This window comes from Macaca thibetana, chromosome X, assembly GCF_024542745.1.
Source record: "Macaca thibetana thibetana isolate TM-01 chromosome X, ASM2454274v1, whole genome shotgun sequence".
In the NCBI taxonomy this organism is placed as follows: Eukaryota; Metazoa; Chordata; class Mammalia; order Primates; family Cercopithecidae; genus Macaca; species Macaca thibetana.
This window is the reverse complement of record NC_065598.1, coordinates 40,374,821-40,380,820: the sequence shown is the minus strand read 5'-3', so window position 1 is coordinate 40,380,820 and position 6,000 is coordinate 40,374,821.

Genomic DNA, 6,000 nt, shown 5'->3' with positions numbered 1-6,000 from the left:
TCACTGACCATAAACATCTTGTGACCAAGAGAGTCCAATTCCCTGGGAATGTAACCCAGCAGGTTTGACTTTATCCCACTTGTTTTCAAGATGCAGTCACTCTGGTTAGGATGCCTCTGACAGGAGTTCTAGAATTGAGCCATTTCTTGCTGATGAGGGATTCCCTAGTGGTCAGTGTTTACCCTGGGGTTCTCAACCTGCCTGACCAAGACTTTCTCAGAGAGCTGCACTGCAACCTAAGCTCCTCCTGTCCAGTTCTTCCTTCTATCCTTTTCTTCTTTCATAGGTGTTAGAACTCTATCACAGTTTGAAGGCTCTGTCTGTCTATTCCTACTCCCTCTGCCCTTTATCCTTCTGAGGTGTTTCCCTGAATAAACCTCATGTGCATCTACATCTGTCATTGCCTCTGCTTTTCAGAGCCCTTGAATTGACACAGCGTTTATGGAACTACCAGGAGTTTAGTGTTGTTGGAGGGTAAAGGGAAGAAGGGTGGGGCAGGAAGAGATGTCCATATCTAGTTTGGGATCCTAAAGGAACGACCTCATAAACTAAGCTAAAGAGAATGGACTTTATCATAGGCAGTGAGAAGCCACTGTAAGGTTTATGTGTAACCACCAACAGGTTAATCTTGCCCACTGCCCAGATAGAGCCAATTTATCAAGACAGGGGACCTGCAATAGAGAAAGAGTTTCATACATGTAGAGTTGGCTAAACAGAAGACCAGGTTTTTTGTGTGTGTGTGTTTTTTTTTTTTTTTTTTTGGTTTTTTTTTTTGTTGTTGTTGTTGTTTTTTTGAGACAGAGTCTCATTTTGTTGCCCAGGCTGGAGTACAGTGGTGCAATCTTGGTTCACTGCAACCTCCACCTCGACTAGGGTTTTATTATTACTTAAATCAGCCTCTCTGAACATTCAGAGGCTAGGGTTTTTTAAAGATAGTTTGGCAGGCAGGGGGTTAGGGAATGGGTACTGCTGATTGGTTGGAGGTGCAATCATAGAGGTATGGAAAATGGTCCTTGTGCACTGAGTCTGCTTCTGGGTGGGGGCCACAGGACCAGTTGAGTCTTGAGTCTTGGGTCTGAGTGGAGTCATCTGTTTGTCAGAAATGCAAAGGTAGGAAAGGATGTCTCAAAAGGCCAATCTTAGCTTCTATAATAGTGATGTTATTTATAGGAGTAATTGGGGGAGATACAAATCTTGTGAGCTCCAGAACAATGGCTGGTAATAGTTTAACTATACCTACATCTTAGCAGAATTCAGGCCCCTTTCATAATCCTAAACTTGTGGCCTTTAAGCTTTATAAAGGCAGTTTAGTTTTGGGAGGGCTATTATCATTTAAACTATAAATTTCTCCCAAAGTTAGCTTGGCCCATGCCCAGGAGTGACCAAGGGCAGTTTGGAGGTTAAAGGCAAGATGGAGTTGGTTAGGTCAGATGTCTTTCACTGACATAATTTTCTCATTGTTAAAATTTTTGCAAAAGGCAGTTTCATAAGCTGAAGAACAATAGGGTCATATTTGTATTTTACAAATATTCTGAGTATTGTGTGGCAGATGGTACAGAGGGACACAATGTTAGAAAAAAATGAAGCTTTTATTAAAACTCTGAGGCCAGGTGCAGTGGCTCACACCTGTAATCCCAGCACTTTGGGAGGCTGAGGTGGATGGATCACGAGGTCAGGAGTTCAAGACCAGCTTGGCCAACATGGTGAAACCCCATCTCTACTATAAATACAAAAATTAGCTGGGTGTGGTGGTGGGCGCCTGTAATCCCAGCTACTTGGGAGGCTGAGGCAGGATAATTGCTTGAACTCAGGAGGCAGAGGTTGCAGTGAGCCAAGATTGCACCACTGCACTCCAGACTGGGTAACAGAGCGAGACTCTGTCTCAGAAAATAAAGAAAGAAAACTCTGAAGCACTCCACACTACAAACTGCAGATTGCCTCAACTGAAGAAGTAGCAATGGTATTGGAGAGAAGAAATTGATGGTGGAGATATGTAGGCAATAATATGGCAAAAATTGGTGATGAATTGGTTGTAAAAACATGTCTTTTTTGTTTGTTTGTTTGTTTGTTTGTTTGTGTTTGAGACTGAGTCTCACCCTATCATCCAGGCTGGAGTGCAGTGGTGCAATCTCAGCGCACTACAACCTCCACCTCCCAGGTTCAAGTAATTCTCCTGCCTCAGCCTCCCGAGTAGCTGGGATTACAGGCACGCACCACCATACCTTGATAATTTTTGCATTTTTAGTAGAGAGAGGGTTTCACCATGTTGGCCAGGCTGGTCTCAAACTCCTGACCTCAGGTGATCCGCCCACCTTGGCCTCCCAAAGTGCTGAGATTACAGGCATGAGCCACTGTGCCCAGCCATAAAAACATGTTAAATTAAGTTTAAAGCTGCCTCCTAACATATTTTAAATTCAGCCTAAACATTTCTCCATACATAGTGAACTGTAGCCTCACTGGATGTATAAATATACTATAACCTACTCTGTGCCAATCACAGAGCTTCAGCCAATCACAGGCAGCCAACTGTTCAAACAGTATTTAAACAAGGCAAACACTGAGCTGCAATCAATCCAGCTGCTTCTGTACCTTACTTCCATTTTCTGTACATTGCTTTCCTTTTTCTGTTCATAAATATTATCTGACAATGTGGTAGCCCCAGAGTCACACTGAACCTATTCTGGTTCTGGGAGCTGATTGATTTGTGAATTGTTCTTTGCCAGCTAAACTCTGTTACATTTCTTTTGTCTAAAGTTTTTTTGTTTGTTTGTTTGGTTTTGAGACAGGGTCTCGCTCTGTCACCCAGATTGCAGTGTAGTGGCGCGATCTCAGCTCACCACAACCTCTGCCTCCCAGGCTCAAGCAATTCTCCTGCTTCAGCCTCCTGAGTAGCTGGGATTACAGGCACATGCCACTACCGCCCAGCTAATTTTTGTATTTTTAGTGGAGACGGGGTTTCACCATGTTGGCCAGGTTGGTCTTGAACTCCTGACCTCAAATGATCCACCCACCTTGGCCTCCCAAAGTTTGGGATTACAGGTGTGAGCCACTGTGCCTGTCCTAAAGTTTTTTGTTTTTTGTTTTTTTTTTAAACTCACATGAAGGGAGCGTATAAAAGGAACTAAATTGCCAGCATTATATAAAAAAGATAGGGTAAATTCCTCTGTCAACCATGATGGAGCAACAAGTACAAGACTTGCCTTTCTAATGTAAAAAACTAGAAACTGGACAAAATACATGAAACAACTTTTTCTAGACATTGAACACTAGGCAGCATGGAATTGCAATATCTGAAAGAAAGTAACCAAATGAAGAGATACCTACTCACTGGGGGCACTTTCCAGAATGCAGTGTGAGAGGGGAAATCCAAGCACAGCACAGAAGTCTTGATGAGTTGAAGAGATGAAGATTGGAGTTCAGGAAAGCTGAGATAGCTGGAATTTGGGGAGAAGACTACCAGAGAAGAGTGAGCTATGCAGAGAAAGCTAAAATGATCAGCTGACTTCCTTTGGCTGACTATAAATTAATGCATACATAATAGGTAAGACCCCACAAGATTAGGCAAAGGATAACTACCACATAAAGGAGTACCACCAAGGAGCTGTTAGCTGAAAAATTCTCAGAGTTTTCATAGGACTGGGAGATGTTTGACTTCTGACCACTCAGAGTGGAGAAACACCAGGGTATTCAGTAGACCCCAGAAAGTTTAAGCCTCAATAATAGGTCTAAACTAGCCCTAGATGAAAGGCTATTCTAGACCTGCCATAAGAGAGCTAAAAAATAAGCCATGAAAAGATCAGCCTGAACTGTATGGAACTTAATTGTGTGTCAAAACAAAACTCAGCATGCCTTAAAGAATATAATAAAATCCAGACCTCAACAATGTAACATTCATAATGTTCAGCATCCAGTCAAAATTACTAAACTTGCTAAAAGGCATAAAAATGTGACCCATATCAGGAGAAAAATTAGCCAATAGAAATAGACCCAGAGGTGACAGAGATTAGGGAATTAGCAGACAAGGACTTTAAACAGCTATTATAAGTATGTTTATATACTTAGAGGAAAACATAACATAAAGAGGAGAAAAATAAAAGACTTTTAAGTTTTACTTATTTATTTATTTATTTATTTATTTATTTATTTAGAGACAGAGTCTTACTGTGTCACCCAGGCTGGAGTGCAGTGGCGTGACCTTGGCTCACTGCAACCTCCACTTCCCAGGTTCAAGCAATTCTCTTTCCTCAGCCTCCCGAGTAGCTGGGATTACAGACGTGCGCCACCACACCCGGGTAATTTTTGTATTTTTAGTAGAGATGAGATTTCGCCATGTTCGCCAGGCTGGTCTTAAACTCCTGGCCTCGAGTGATCCACCTGCCTCAGTCTCACAGAGTGCTGGGATTACAGGTGTGAGCCACCACGCCCAGCCAGAAGACTTTTTAAAAAGAACCAAATGACAAATATTATATGATTCCACTTATATAAAGCAGTTAGAATAGTCAAATTCACAGAGACAGAAAGTAAACTGGTGGTTGCCAGGGGCTGGGAGGGAGGGAGAAATTGGGTGTTTTTGTTTAACGGGTACAGATTTTCAATTTGGGAATATGAAAAAGTTCTAGAGATGGATGGCAGTGATGGTTGCACAAGAATGTGAACATACTTAATGCCACTGAACTGGACACTTAAAAATGGTAAAAATAGTAAATATTATGTTCTGTATATTGTACCACAATTCTTTTAAAAAAGAGCCAAATGGAACTTCTGGAGCCAAAAAATATAGTATTTGAAATGAAATATTCACTGGATGGACTTACCAATAGATTAGAACCTACACAAGAAAAGGTCAATGAATTCTAAAAAATAGCAATAGAGTCTGTCTAAACTGAAGTATAAGGAGAAAAAAGAGGCTAAAAATGAACAGAGCCTCAGTGGCCTGGGAAAAACAATATTAATGATCTAACAGATGTGTAATTGAAGTCAGCAAAGATGAGATTAATAGTAGATTAGATGCTGCAGAAGAAAAATTAGTGAACTTGAAGACATAACAATAAAAACTATCCAAAATGCAGCAGACACAGAGAAAAAGACCGAAGAAAAAGAAGAAAGGAAAACAACCTCACTGACCTGTGAGACAATATCAAGAAATCTAGCATACTCAAAATTGACTTTCAGGAGAGGAGAGAAAGGGTAGTAGCAGAAAAAAATATTTGAAGAAATAATGGTCAAAATTTTAAAAACTGGGCAAGGCACAGTGGCTCACACCTATAATCCCAGCACTTTGAGAAGCTGAGGTGGGCGGATCACTTGAGGTCGAGAGTTTTGACAAAACCGTGTCTCTACAAAAAATACAAAAATTAGCTGGGCATGGTGGCATGCACTTGTAATCCCAGCTACTCGGGAGGCTGAGAGACACGAAAATCACTTGAACCAGGGAGGCGGAGGTTGCAGTGAGCCAAGACCATGTCACTGTACTTTAGACTGGGTGACAGAGTGAGACTCTTTCTCAAAAACATTTTTTTAAACTGGATGAAAATTATAAACATACAGATATGCAACTATGAGAAGCTCAATGGTCCCAAATAGAATAAACATTAAGGAAATCATACCAAGGAAAATCTCAATCAAATTCCTATAAAACAATGATAATGAGAAAATATTAAAAATAGCAAGAGGAAATGGCTTTGCAGAGGAGCAAAAAGAGAGAGAAACAGAAAATAAACTGCAGACTTCTCATCAGAAATTATGCAAACCAGAAGAATATGAAATGACATATTTAAAACACTGAAAAAAAATGTCAACCTAGAATTCTGTACACAAAGAAAATACAGGTAAAATATGAAGGTGAAATAAAGACTTTTCCAGATAAATAGCTGAGAGAATTTGTTGCCAGCAAACATGAACCACAAGAAATGTTCAAAGAAGTTATTCATGCTGAAGGAAAATAATACCAGATGGGAACTTAAATTTATACAAATGAATAAACAGCACAGCAATGATATA